The sequence below is a fragment of the Aotus nancymaae genome, unplaced genomic scaffold (assembly GCF_030222135.1).
Source record: "Aotus nancymaae isolate 86718 unplaced genomic scaffold, 86718_ANA_hifiasm-v0.15.2.pri h1tg000038l, whole genome shotgun sequence".
Lineage (NCBI taxonomy): Eukaryota > Metazoa > Chordata > Mammalia > Primates > Aotidae > Aotus > Aotus nancymaae.
The window spans coordinates 2,875,491-2,891,000 of NW_026988452.1; the positions used below are offsets into that span (position 1 = coordinate 2,875,491).

At 41.3% G+C, this 15,510-nt stretch overlaps 1 long non-coding RNA gene across 1 annotated transcript in view; it reads right to left on the reverse strand.

Moving 5' to 3' along the window:
• Positions 1-214: 214 nt before the first annotated feature.
• Positions 215-15,510, reverse strand: part of LOC135268161 (uncharacterized) — a 33,441-nt gene continuing 18,145 nt past the window's right edge. Inside the window, exon 3 of the long non-coding RNA XR_010336444.1 lies at positions 215-322. This is a non-coding gene — a long non-coding RNA (uncharacterized LOC135268161). The remainder of the gene's footprint in view (positions 323-15,510) is intronic.

A 15,510-nucleotide genomic window follows, 5' to 3' on the forward strand; every position in this document is an offset into this window, starting at 1 on the left:
AAAGTTCTGGGGTACATGTGCAGATCTTGCAGGATCGTTGCATAGGTACACACATGCCATGGGTGGTTTGCTGCATCCATCCCCTCATCACCTACATCAGGCACTTCTCCCAGTGTTATCTCTCCCCAACCTCCCCACCCCGCCGTCCCTCCCCTAGTTCCCCACCCCCCAACAGACCCCAGTGTGTGATGTTCCCCTCCCTGTGCCCATGTGTTTTAATTGTTCAACACCCACCTATGAGTGAGAACATGCAGTGTTTGGTTTTCTGTTCTTGTGTCAGTTTGCTGAGAATGTTGGTTTCCAGATTCATCCATAACAAGACCTGAAAAAAGAAGGATTCGAAGGAAAGTCAATGAGGGGAAGGTCAGTAAGGGCCAATTAGGGGAAATCATTACTATCTCTCTGGAACTATGGGTCAGATACAAGGATACAGGGGTCAAGAAAGCAGAGATTGGGAAGGGGAAACGCTGGGGCCCGTCCATGGTACAGAACTGGTTATGTCTCATCTGGTTGCATATCGGTTTCCCCATGAACTTTACCAGTCTTGTTCATCACGGTATCCCCAGCACCCAGTACCTACTAAGTGCTCAGTGAGTGTTTGTTGCATGAACGAATGAATGAATGAATGAGGGATTACCTTTTGTATTTAAAAATAATACACAAGTACACATAGAACAAAGACAGGAAGGACACACCCCAAAATTACTTTTACAAGATGACAGGTGATTGTGTTCCGCTTTGTACATCTCCTTTTTTTTTTCAAGTTTTCTGCACAAGTCTTTAGTTAGTCATACAATATAGATGGGAAAATTACCAGACAGTTCTTGGTTCTCTGCATTACCGGAAGTTAGATTGTTCCAATTTCCCTTCAAGGAGAAAACTTTAGGAAACAGGTCTTCTCAAACTCTAACATGCTTACAAATCACCTGGGAATCAGCTTAAAATGTAGATTCTAATTCAGCAGATCTGGGGCAGGGCCTGAGAGTCTGCGTTTCTAACAGGTTCCCAACTGATGCTAGTAGTGTTGGTCTGTGAACCACGCTGTGAGAGGCAAGGTCATACACTAATGTAAATAAATCCCAACCCAAACAGACATACGAGAAAGCAAAAGTGGAAAGAGAAGGTGCGCTGATGGGCAGACGGCTTCTCATTCCGAAATCAGCATGACTTTAGGACGTTTCACCCTGAGAGCGTGCGTTCTTCAGGATTCTATTTTGCTCACTTGGTCTATGCGGAGGCCAAATTGTTCAAGAGAAAGGATTAGAGTCTATTAAAGCCCTGGGGATACTTATATTTTCTCAACAAAGGAAAAGACTGTGGCAGGCCTGGCTCTTTTTTTTTTTTTTTTTTTTTTTGCTCTGTCTTCCATTAAACACCATTGCTGTTGCTGTCAGTCGAATTCTCTTCAGATTAATGTCTCCTAAATTAATTTTGTGTTCAATAAGCCTCCACAAATACGTTTGTTGAGCAGACCAAATTGGACCCTTCGATTTAACTAAGGCTGGACGCACAGACACACAATACTCGTCTGCGATCACATGCTGCTGGCCCAGCTCTTCCATTAGTCACTGTCACCAGTGGTGGCCACTGGTCCCTGCTAAGCTCTTCCAGATAATCAAATGTTGCTCCTATTGAAATATAATCCTCCCCAGAGCACAGAGGGGAATTTTGTAAATTGGCTGGAGAGGATTACAAAGCACTGGAGAAGAAAATGAGCAAAAGTGGAAGCAATCCTTAATTGCAGATTCTCTGACAGCAGCAAATCTTACTTCCTTTAGCCCTAATTTTTTTTACGGAATGTTTAATGCACATCCCTTCCACCCACTTTGTTCCAGTCCATTTCTACAGTCCATATTCCAACATTACTAAATTCTAATATTACAGAATTTGGAGCTGGCCCCAAGTCCTCATTTTACAGGTAAGAAATCTAAAGCCCAGATAGGCTGGGCGATTTTCCCAAGGCCCTCCAGGGTCTGTCCCAGACACCAGGGTTTCCTCCACAACCTCGAGCTGCCTCAGTTTAATTGTTGCAGAGAACAGACTCGGAAGTGGACAAAGCAGATTTGCTCTTGTGTTGCTATTAAGGTGTTCCTTGTAAATAGCTTCAAATGTCAAATTGTGGTTTTTTCTTTTTTTCTTTTTTTTTTAGTGATTAAAAATTTTTATTTTATTGGTCTCTGAGTTGCAGTTCTTGAGGCCCAGTTGTATACCCATCTGTAGGTTGCTTAGAAGGTAAACGTCCTTATAAAATGAGAAATTGTGTTTTGATGGTAATAATTTAAAACAGTAGCCTTTGCTCTTTACTTTAACTTTCCTAAGCATTCATTTCCTAGGGTGGGTGGATTGAAGGAGTATGATGCCTGGGACTCAGAGGAGTCCTGTTACCTCAAGAGGTGGTTAAAGAGAAGCTCAGAGGAGGTGCTGGGGCTTCCCAAGGAGGTCCTAGGGATGACCTGGGATCTTGCTTGGCACCACCAGGGATAGTCACCTGATTCAGCTCACTGTCCCAAAACTATCCAGGAGCTGGGGGTGGGGCAGGCAGAAGCCCCACCTTCCAAATCTCACAGTGGTGACCCTGTGGTCCACACCATAGGAGCATTCCACTACCCTGAAGAAGAACCAAGGCTGTCAAAATTCATGGTTGTTCTCACAGAATTAAATTCCACATTCCATCTTAGTGTTTCACTGGGCTTTCTTTCTGACAAATCAAAAGTAGTCCATATATCTATAAAAATTACTGTTTGGTCCAGCCATCCCACTTCTGGATATCTATGCCAAGACTACACTGGCAAACGTAAGAAAAGATACATGCGAATGACTATTTGCTGCCATGTTATCAACAACAGCAGATAATCGGAAACAGTGTAAACAATTATCAGTACGAAACTTAGTGAGTAAATTTGGTACATCCAAACAGTGGAGTGTTATGCAGCTGTCAACAAGGAATAGTTCTGCAGGATATATAGAAGCCATTGCCAGGATAAATATTTGAATAGCAATTTCAATGTAGTGAAGTTTGTATCATTCCTAAAAAGTGGTAGACATAAAGATATGTGTGTATATGCATATTCATGTAAATAAGATGCATTTTAAATTTATTTTAGATTCAAGGGGTCGATGTATAGGTTTGTTACATGGTTATATTGAGAGATGCTGAGATTTGAGCTTCTAATAAACCCATTGCCCAAGTAGTAAACATAGTACCCAACAGGGAGTTTTGTGACCCGTGCCCCATCCCTTTCCTCTTCGGAATCTCCAGTGTTTATTATTCCCAATTTTATGCACATGTGTTTAGCCTCCACCTATAAGTGAGAACATGTAGTATTTGGTTTTTTTTGTTCCTGTATTAATTTGCTTAGGATAATGGCCTTCAGTTGCATCCACGTTGCTGCAAAGAACATGATTTCATTCTTTCTTATGACTGGGTAGTATTCCATGCTGTGTATGTATCACATTTTCTTTATCAGATCCACCATTAATGGGTCCCTAGGTTGACTCTATGTCTTTGCTATTGGGAACAGTGCTGCAATGAACATACAAGTATAGGTGTTTTTTGGTAGATTTATTTTCTTTTCAATATATACGCAGTAATGAGGTTGATGGATCAAATGATAATTCTATTGTTAGTTTTTTGGGAAATCTCCAAACTGCTTTCTACAGTAGCTGGACTTATTTGCATTCCCACCAATGGTGTATATGTGTTCCCTTTTCTTTCAACCTTGCCAACATCTGTTATTTTCTGACTTTCTAGTAATAGCCATTTAACTGGCACGAGATGGTTGGTGTCTCACTGTGATTTTGATTTGCATTTCCCCGATGATTAGTGATGTTGAGCGTCTTTTCATATGTTTATTGCCTGCTTCTGTGTCTTCTTTTGATAAAGGTTTGTTCATGTCTTTCGTCCACTTTTTAATGGGTTGTTCTGTTCTTGATTTGTTTAAGTTCATTATAGATTCTGGATATGAGTCCTTGGTTGAATGCATAATTTGCAGCTATTTTCTCCCATTCTGTAGGTTGTCTGTTTACTCTGTTGATAGTTTATTGTGCTGGGCAGAAGCTCTTCAGTTTAATCAGGTCTCATCAATTATTGTTTTTGTTGCAGTTGCTTTTGAGGACTTAGTCATAAGTTCTTTGTCTAGGTCAATGTCTAGAAGAGTATTTTCTAGGTTTTCCTCTACGATTTTTATAGTTTGAGGATTACATTTAAGTCTTTAATCTGTCCTGAGTTAATTTTTGTATGGTGAGAGGTAAGGGTCCAGTTTCATTCTTCTGCATATGGTTAGCCAGTTTCTCCCATATCGTTTATTGAATAAAACCCCATTGTTTATTTTTGCCGACTTGTCAAAGATCAGTTGGTTGTAGGTATGCAGCTTGATTTCAAGGGTCTGCATCTTGTTCTATTGATCTATATGTCGATTTTTGTACCAGTACCATGCTGTTTTGGTTACTGTAGCCTTGTAGTATAGTTTGAAGTTGGTAATGTGATGACATTGTGATGCCTCTGGCTTTATTCTTTTTGTTTAGGATTGCCTTGTCTATTTGGGCTCTTTTTTGGTTCCATGTGAATTTTAGAATAGTTTTTTTCTAATTCTGTAAAAAATAACATTGGTAATTTTATAGGAATAGCGTTGAATCTGTAGATAGCATTGGGCAGTATGAACATTTTAACAATATTGATTCTTCCTATCCATGACCATGAAATGCTTTTTCACTTGTTTGTGTTGTCCATGACTTCTTTCAGCAGTAATTTGTAATTCTCCTTATAGAGATCTTTCACCTCCTTGGTTAGATGTATTCCAAGGTATTTTTTGTGTGTGGCTATTATAAATGGGATTGCATTATTGATTTGGTTCTCATCTTGAACATTATTGGTGTATAGAAACACAACTGATTTTTGTATGTTGATTTTGTATCTACACACTTTGCTGAAGTCATTTATGGGGCCTAGGAATCTTTTGGTGGAATCTTTAGAGTTTTCTAAATATACAATCATATCATCAGTGAAAAGGGATAATTTGACTTTGTCTTTTCCTATTTTTATGCCTTTTATTTATTTCCCTTGCCTGACTGCTCTGGCTAGGACTTCCAGTAACATGTGGAATAGAAGTGGTAAGAGTAGACATCCTTGTCTTATTCCAGTTCTTAGAGTGAATGCTTCTAGCTTTGCCCATTCAGTATGATGTTGATTATTGATTTGTCTTAGATGGCTCTGATTATTTTGAGATATATTCCTTCAATGCCTAGTTTGTTGAGGGTTTTTATCATGAAAGGATGTTGGATTTTATCAGAATCTTTTTCTACATCTATTGAGATGATTATATGGTTTTTGTTTTTAATTCTGCTTATATGGTGAATCACATTTATTGATTTGCATGTGTTAAGCCATTCTTGAAGATGAATATTTTCAAATAGAAGAAAAAAACATATGATTTTTACATGATTGCCTATAGATAGATGTGGATAAGGGGGATAAAATGTAGGCCTCTTTGAATATATCTAGTCTTGAGGATTTCACTTAAAACCATGTGAAAATTTACATAATTGTAGGACAAAATCGAATATCTAAAAAGCAATTCTTAAAATCAAAAGCAAAATTAAACAGATGAACAAAAATGTATAGTCATTGGTAGCATAGCCTCCAAAGAAAATATATTCTAAGCGATTTTAAATTACCTGTGCATTTCTAGTAGGATATTCCCTAAAGACAGAAATAACTGCAAGATAATTCTTCAATTGTTTTAAATAATCATCTGTTGTTGGAGATATTGGCATTATTATTCTGAGTCTGTTGGATATATGTTGTGGGAAAAAAAGAAAGAAAATGGGTAACTTATGACAGTGTCATTGACAATCAGGATACTCAGTATGAGGGAAAGGAGATACAGATGTCAGATCAGCGAAATTTATTCTGTAATCCTAAATTTGAATTGACAGTATCAATATAAACTCATACAGTACAGTGTTTTACTTTTTTCATTTTAAAAACTATTTTTATATAATTATAGATTCACAGGAAGTTGCAAAAGTAATACAGAGAGGTTCTATGAGCTCTTCACTCAATTTCCCCTAATGGTTACTTGCTGTATAAATATAGTACATTATCACAACCAGGAAACTGACACTGGTACAATGTGTATATATATAGTTCTATATCATTTTATTACCTGTATGAATTTTTGTAACCACCATTACCATGGAGATATCCCTCATGCTAACCCTTCATAATCATATCCACCTCCTCCCACTCATCGTTTCGAACCCCTGACAACCACTAATTTGTTCTCCATCCCTATAAGGTTGTCATTTCAAGAATGTTATATAAATGGAATCATACAGTATGTGACCTTTTGAGATTGGCTTTTTTCACTCAACATAACACCCTTGAGATCCATCCAAGTTGTGTGTATCAGAAGCTTATTCCTTTTATTGATGATTAGTATTTCATGGTATGGATGTATCACAGTTTGTTTAGCCATTCACACATTGAAGAATATTTTGGTTGTTTTCTGGTTTCGGCTATTACAAATAAAACTGCAATGAACATTCACTTTCTGGTTTTTATATGGACATAAGTCTCATTTCTCTGGGGTAAATGCCCAGGAGTGTGATCACTGGGTTGTTCTGTAAGTGTATGTTTAGTTCTTAAGAAACTGCCAAATATTTTCCAGATTGGCTTTACCATTTTACATTCCCACCAGCAATTTATGAGTTTCTCTGCATCCTTTCTAGTCTTTGGGATAGTCACTATTTTTTTTTATTTTAGCTGTTCTAATAGTTGTATAATGATATCTCATTGTGATCTTAATTTGCATTTCCCTAATGGATAGTGGTATTGAATATCTTTTCATGTACTTACTTGCCATCTGTATATTCTTCTCAATGAAATTTCTCTTCATGCCTTTTGTCTATTTTCTAATGGGATTGTTTGAGATTTTACTGCTGAGTTTTAAGATATTTTAAATATATTTTTTATAGTAGTCCTTTGTCATATACGTGGTTTGCAAGCATTTTCTTCATGTTACTGCCTTTTCATCCGCTAACAGGATCTTTCACAGAGAAGGTAAAATTTTGACGACATCTAATATACTTTTTTTCTTTCATAGATATTTTAGGTGTCATGTCTAAGAATTATTCACCAAATTATAGATGCCAAATATTTTCTGTGTTCTCTTCTAAAAGTTTTATTTCTTGGATTTAAATCTATGACCCATTTTGAGTTCATTTTATTCAATTTTAGTTTATAGCAGTTTTGTGTTTACAGCAAAATTGAGTGGAAGATACAGAGATTTTCCATATACTCTCTGCTCCTACACATGCATATACAAGTTCTATATAAGTTCTGGTGTCAGTGTCTTTAAAAGAATGAGATGCTTTCATTCTTATACTCGGATTTGTCCCTAAATAGCATAAAAGGTTCTATTTGTAAATATTAATAACACACTGTTGAAAACAATTAAAACTGGCACTTTTTAATGGGTCTTTTTAAAGAGTAGTTTTGGGTTCACAACAAAATTAAATGAAAAGTACAGAGATTTCCCATATATCCCCTACCCCATAAATGCAAGCCTTCTCCATTATCAACATCCGTCAGCAGAGTAGTACATTAATTACCATTGTTGAACCTGCACTGACATATTATTCTCACCCTAAGTCCGGAGTTTACATTAGGGTTTATTCTTGGTGGTGTCCATGGATTTGAACAAACATATGACATGCATCCACCATTGTAGTATCACACAGAATAATTTCACTGCTTTAAAAATCCTCTGTGCTCTACCTATTCATCCCTTTTTTCCTGCTAAGTCCTGGCAACCACAGACCTTTTTACCATCTCCATGGTTTTTCCTTTTCCAGGATGTCATCTAGTTGGAATCATACAGTGCAGAGCATTTTCAGAGTGCTTTCTTTCACTTAGTGACTTGCATTTGCTCCCTCCCTGTCCTTTGATGACTTGATAGCTCATTTCTTTTTAGTGTTGAATTATATTCCACTGTCTGGATGAATCATCATTTATCCATTCACCTACTGAAGAATATGTTGGTTGCTTCCAATTTTTGGCAAGTGTGAGTACGCTTCAGTAAATGTCCATGTGCAGGTTTTTGTGTAGCTGTAAGTTTTCAACTCTTTTGGATAAATACCAAGGAGCACAGTTGCTGGATCCTGTGATAAGAGTATGTTTCGTTTTATAAGAAACTGCCAAACTGTCTTACAAAGTAGATGTCTCATTCTGCATTCCGACTAGCAAGTCATGGGAGTTCCTGCCTCTTGCTCCACATCCTCACCAGTACTGGATGTCGTCAACGTTTGGGATTTCGGCCATTCTAATGCGTGTATAGCGACACCTCATTTTTGTTTTAATTTCCATTTCCCTGATGACATATGATGTGGGCCATCTTTTCACATGTTTATTTGCCATCTGTATATCTTCTTTGGTGAGGTGTCTGTTCAGATCTTTGGTCTATTTTTTAATCAAGTTGTTTTCTTATTGTTGAGCTTTAAGAGTTATTTGTGGCCGGGCGCGGTGGCTCAAGCCTGTAATCCCAGCACTTTGGGAGGCCGAGGCGGGTGGATCACGAGGTCAAGAGATCGAGACCATCCCGGTCAACATGGTGAAACCCCGTCTCTACTAAAAATACAAAAAATTAGCTGGGCATGGTGGCGTGTGCCTGTAATCCCAGCTACTTGGGAGGCTGAGGCAGGAGAATTGCTTGAACCCAGGAGGCGGAGGTTGCAGTGAGCCGAGATCGCGCCATTGCACTCCAGCCTGGGTAACAAGAGTGAAACTCCGTCTCAAAAAAAAGAAGAGTTATTTGTATATTTTGGATTACAGCCCTTTAGCAGGTATGTCTTTTATAAATATATTCTCCAATCTGTGGCTTGTTTTTTTAATGATGATGTCATGGGCAGAACAGAATTTTTTTAAATGATGTGCAGCTTATCAATTCCTCCTTTCATGGCTTATGACTTTGGTGTCGTATCTAAAATGTCATCACCAAACCCAAGGTCATCTAGATATTCTCCAGTGTCAACGTCTAGGAGTTTCATAGTTTTGTATTTTACATGTAGGTCTGGGTGCCCTCCCAGACCTGGCCGTGGGTCCTGTCTTAGTGCTCACCACTTAGTGCTGTGTAACCCTGGCCACAGCACTTGCCCTCTGATCACTTGCAATGAACCCAGCAGGCAGCACATGGTGAACCTGCCCCAGGGGGAGTGGGTTTATCACCAGGGATGACAAGTGTGAGCCTAGTGAGCAGAACCACTCAAGGTGGGATTTGCTGGTGTTCCTTGGTAGCAGCAGAAAAGGTTCCCTCAGAGCGTCCCCACATGGTCAGGGCCCCCACAGCCTTTTACTAAGACGGTCTCTCCATGTAGCCACCCCATCCCACCTGAGGTTGCCATTCCCTTCTGGAACTCTCTTCCCTGAGGCCTAAGGGGCGGGAATGACAGGTGAGCTCCCTGCCTGCTGCTCCACACTCTCAGACAAGTGTGGGATGTTATATAATCATGTCAGCAGACATGACCAAGACCCTAACACCACCTGTGTGACCTAAAGAACTTCCTAAAGTTCTCTGGGGGCTCTTAGTATGCCCCGAGGCTCTCTACTGTCCAACAGATTACCCAGTAGCCACATGTGACTATTCAAAGTTAAATTTTACTAAGTAAAATTAAATATTCAGTTCCTCAATCACAGGCACATTTCAAGTATTCAGTAGCCACCTGTGGCTAGCAGCTCTTCTATGGGACAGTACAGCTCTAGAGAGTTGTTGGACGTGGCAGATTCACTTCTCATGCAGCCTGACTTTGAAGGTGTAGCCTTTTGATGTCCCAGTGTTACGGTGAGGCCTTGTACAAGACAGCTCACCTGGCTTGACCCAGGCCTTGTCAGCCAGTTCCTGTGCCCCTGTGACCACCAAGACCTGCGTGCCTGGGCCAGAAAAGCCTGAGTGAAGGCCAGGTTTAGTGCTTGCTCAACCCCTTTCAGTTCCTCCCTTCATGCTGCTCTGGCCTTTGAGGAGCCCCACTTTCCATGCCAGCTCAACAATGCACATAAGCAGGTGTTCTCAAATATTTACCCCACACTGTAGGTGTTTAGTCAGGATGGTTGTTCAGGGCACTGGCTCGTCTTAATGCCTGAGACAGGAGTCTGTACTCCTCTTTGATATGTTTTGAACCAAATTCTATATTTCTGCTCAACTCCCCTCCTGTGAAAACTGTGAGTTCTAACTCACTGTGAAACCATGTGACCACCTCCCTGCCAAAGGCGGTCACTTGGTGGCCCTCAGCTCAGTTGTTTTTTCTCACTATCTCTGTGTCCCACACCCCCTCCCAGCTTCTCTCACCCTCTCTCTCTTTCCTTGCTGGTGGCTTTTTAATTAGTTTACCAAAATAATTGCACTTAATAAGAATCATCGCATTCAGTGATTCTGGTGTTTGGGATAATAGGCGGTTGCCACAAATGAACTGACATTACCAGGCAGAATTCTCAGTCCAGCCATCTCTAATCAATGGCCAGACTGCTAACTATGCAGCCTCTGTGGTGGCTGGTGTGGGTCTGCATGAGTATGAATGTCAGGGTTACCATGTCACAAGTGCAGTCAGGCTCAGCCTCCCAGAAACTACTAGAATGCACAGTGGGGATTATTTTATTTATGTTACTCAAAAGACAGCCTGACCTCCATCAGAGCATCTGCCTCTGAAAATATCACACTGCATGCATTCTTTCTTTAAATTTTTATTTTACTTTAAGTTCTGGGATACATGTGCAGAATGTACAGGTTTGTTACATAGGTATACATGTGCCATGGTGGTTTGCTGCATCCATCAACCCATCATCTAAGTTTTAAGCCCTGTATGCATTAGGTATTTGTCCTGATGCTCTCCCTCCCCTTGCTCCCCACCCCCCAACAGGCCCCAGTGTGTGATGCTCCCCTTCCTGTGTCCATGTGTTCTCATTGTTCAACTCCCACTTATGAGTGAGAACACACACTGCATGCATTCTAAAGATGGGTTGCTGAAGGCAAAAGCAGCCTGGACTCCAGTCTCTAAGCAAGTGAGCTCCCCAGGTTTTCATCACTGCCATCTCGCTCGCAGCCACCACCCCTGGCCTGGGAGCCATGAGTGTGATTTTACAACCAGGCAGGCACCCGTCACAAGAACAGAAAGGAATAATCAATTAGTGTCCACGAGTGGAAAGTGAAGGCAGCTCCTGGTCTGTCTCGGAGGGCAGCTTACTTCTACTGTCTGACAAACCCAGGGAAGAAAATACGAGGTGATCTCCAAGGGTCACATGAATCTAGCACAAGTTTTTTGTCCCCCACAAATTAATTTTTTCACTGATACATTATAAAATGTTCCAAAATCCAACAGATGACTAATAAGGGCTGTGTTGTCCGATGCAAGATTTTATTCCACTACCACTTCAACAAGTCCGAAACGTGAGTTCAATCCCAGCTCTGCCTCAGCTTCCTTATCCATAAAATGGAACTGCGACAATCTTGTAAGGGGTAAAGGATGCAGGATTCTATAAGATAATGTCTTTGAAAGTGCTTCATACATAAGGTAATCCGTACATGTTCATTGTACTGTATTATTAATCATTGCTATGACATCCCCGTAAGATTTGTAGCCTGGAAACCAAATCTAGCACTTAGAAGACCCTGTGAAACACAGACTTTTGAGCTTTAATGAGAATCAGAATCATCTGGAAGACTTGTTAACATCCAGTTTCTAGATACTCCCCCTCCCTCGGAGTTCAGCAGGTATGGGAAGGGGCCCAGAATTTGCATTTCTAACAAGTTCCCCGGTATATTAGTTTTCTATTGCTGAGTAACAGATTACCTAAAATTTAGCACCTTTATTATCTCACAGTTGTATGAGTCAGAAGTCCAGACTAGGTTCTTTGTTCAAGTTCTCACTGGGCTGAAGTCAAGATGGCTCTGAGCTACATTCCATTCTGGAAGTTCGGGTCCTCTTCCAAGCTCTTGTGGTGGCTGTTGACAGAATTCAATTCCTTGTGTGTACAGGATTTAGGGCCCTGTTTTCTTGTTGTCTGTTAGCCAGGGACTAGAAGTCACCTTCATTTCTTTGCTATGTAGCCCTCCAAAGACCCCTCACAAGAAGGCAATTTTCTTTATCTTGAGACCTGCAGAAGAAATTTCTTTTATGCTTTCAATCTATTCTTTCAAGAAGGGCCCAGTCTAAATAATCTCCCTTCTGATCAACTCAGAGTGAACTGACTAGGGAGCTTAAGTACATTTGCAAAATTCCTTCTTCTTATCCTACAATCACAGGAGTAATATACTAGCATATTCACAAGTCCCACTCACTCCCTATTCAGAGAGAATGGATTAGAGAAGGGATTAAACAGGGGATGTACTCCAGGGAGTCAGCAGTCGTGGGGCCATCTTAGAATTCCGACAACCATGTCAGGTGACACTGATGATTTTGGTCCGGAAACCACATTTTAAAACCATGATTTTAAAGGAAGATGTAAATAAATGCACATTCATGTAATGATAATAACAGTGAGTTCAGAAAAGCAATGACTATATATTTCTGGATGAAGATTTCTAATCAAAATGACAGAAAGAGTTCAAAAATAAAAAAAGGAACCAATACTGTGAACACCTGTTGATACTGCATAAAATTCTTCTAATTATGAAGATGTACTTAAGCTAAAAAAAAAAAAAAGATAAGCAAGATGTAAATATGCAACCACAAATTGGGGCTGAAACTGTTGGCTGTGTGGACACTGGGGCCATGGATAGGCAGAGGGAACTGAGTTCAGCTCTTCTGGGAACCATCTTGTTGGAGTCCTCAGTAGTATTTGAGACCGTGGACTATGCCTGTGCGGTTCCATCACACATCTCCCTGAGCTCCGGTGCCACCAGTGCTTCCTGCTTTTCCTCCAGGGCCACTCTGGTCACTCCTTCTCAGTCTCCTTTGATGCTTCTTTCCCTCCACCCTGAGGATATTTCTTGCTCAGAGCTCTATCTTGGGACTTCCCTTTTCACGTGACATGTCCTGGGATACTCCAATTTCACGTCACATGTCCTGGGATACTCCAGTGAAATTCACAACTTCAAAGACTTTCCTTGTGTTGAGACTCCTCATTCTTTATTCCCCAGCCTGGTCTCTCTTTCTGAAGGGCAAACCCATATATGTAACCACCTCCAAGACAGCATCATCTGCCTGTGTTCCAGACCTTCAAACTCAGCACATCCAATTTTTGAACGTACCACCTTCGCTCCCGCCACAATGCTTCTCTCCTCCAACGCTTGTCATTTCAGTAAATGGCACCATCATCCACCAAAATGTTTCAAAAAAAACGTGGAATTCTCCCTTGGCCTCTCCCTCCACCTCAGGGCTCCCTGGTCATCACCACCTATTAGTTCCGCCTCCTAGTTCCACCTCCCCTCCACTCACTTCTCTCCACTTCTGCGGTCACTCTCACAGTCCAGGCCATCATCTGCTCTTGCTCGCATCATGAAAACGATTTCCTACCTCCCGTCTCTCCTTCTATTGTTAATTCCTTTCAACTCATGCTCCACATCTTAGCCAGGAGGATCCCACTAAAATGCAAATCTCATCATCTCACTCCTCCACTAAAAGCTTCACTGGTTTCCTCTCCTCACGGTAGAGCTTAAGTTTCTTACGAGCCCTCAAGGTCTCCATTATAGACACTACCCCAGATCTCCAGTCCTGGCCTTGCCCGTCCCCACCCCACCCTCTATAGTGCAGCCATCCTGAACCTTTATTCCTGCTCTCTTCCCGTGTTTGACTCCTACTCAGTCACCAGGTCTTGCCTCATATATCCTGTCTTTCAGACCTTTTCTGATGTCTAGAGAAGGCTAGGGAACCCACCAAATGTATCTCAGCATTCTGCACTTCCCCAACATAGGAGGGTGGGTGCTGAAAGCTTTTTAAACAAAGATACAGTGAGGGTCATCGTCGGCTACTCTTCTCTGCCCTCAGTACAGCCACTGCATCAGTGGTTCAACTACATCCTTACAGAAGTTATAAGTGGCACAGTGTCCCAGGAGCAGTTCCTTCCCAGACCCACCATGAGAGGTGTTGCAAGCACTTAATTCCTTTAAGAACAGGAAAGCAGTCACCAGGACTCAAGTAAACAGAGAGGCTTTTTCCCTGAATGAAATGTGATTTTAATTTGCACAATATGCACATTTATAATAATAATAGCTACATAAGACATGTAATAATAAGTCCCTAATGCTATCCTGGGGCAAAATATCTAATACAAATTAAACTGGCTCTGTTCCTAGGAATTTTAGTATATTGCATTGTGGATTTTTAGCCAAAGTTGTGCTGAGTACAGCTGATTAATATTCTAATTGAAATCAGAATGGAACCATAGGAAATTGTTGGGTTTTCCTAACAATGAATAAAAAAAGGCTTCCCAATGAAAGTAAGCTTCCAACGGCCATTTGGATGGACTAGGCTGTGTCTTCTCTAGGAACCACACAGCAGGCCTACCCAGAAGGTATGAGGCCTTGAAATGCTGCCATCTCCAAAATCTACCTATGAGTGCTCTCTTAACCACAGAGGTATTTTGGCCTTTGGAGGAATCTAGAAATGCCCAATTGTTTTCCTCTCTTCTATACGCCAACATGATGGAGAAATCGTCCCGCTCACACTCTTAAAGGGGCAGTTCGATACACAATATGGTTTTGCCTTTAGCCACAGGCAGTTGAAATAGATGTGGAGGCTTGTACCAAACGGGCCGATCCCAAGAGTATGTGACTGTGAAGGGCTGAGCTGGAAGGCCAGGCGGTCTTGAAGCGTGAGGGAACTCCGTCAGGGCAGCCGCAATGGCTCACTGTGAGCCCCAGTGAATGAGCAGGTTTCCAGGTCCGCAAGGGGAGGCGAATGCAGCCATTGCCAAAGCAAAGAAACAACAAGGACCCGGATGGCAGGGAGAACTCAGAGTGCAAGAAGTTTCCCAGGAGCTTCAAATCAGCCTCCTGTGTCTAAGACAGTTTGAGCAGCCTTCTGTTCCTTGGCTGTCTAACACCCCGAGATAAAAGGAAGCAGTGGAATAGGTCACATGATTTTCTGTTCTGGTTCTTAACTTGCTCCCACCTGGGGAAGAGCTATGCCAGCGCCTTCGGCAAGGGCTGAGATGGTGTCCTGAGGGAAAATGTGGGGAATGCGAAGTGAGCGGAATGCAAGAATAAGATGACAGTGACAGTGGCCAAAAGAACCTCAGAAACTAGAAATATGGGTGAATCTAACAAGAAGAGGGTCAGTATGAGTGAATGCAAAGACCCGTATTTGGAGAGGGAAAAATAATCAACCGGACAGTTGAAGATGAAGGGTGGAAGTTGTGAATGGATGTAATAGTAATGCATGTGTTCAAAATGACTGGGGATGCGACAGTAACGCGTGTGCTCGAACGACTGGGGATGCGACAGTAACGCGCATGCTCGAATGACTGGGGATGCGACAGTAACGCGTGTGCTCGAACGACTGGGGATGCGACAGTAACGCGCG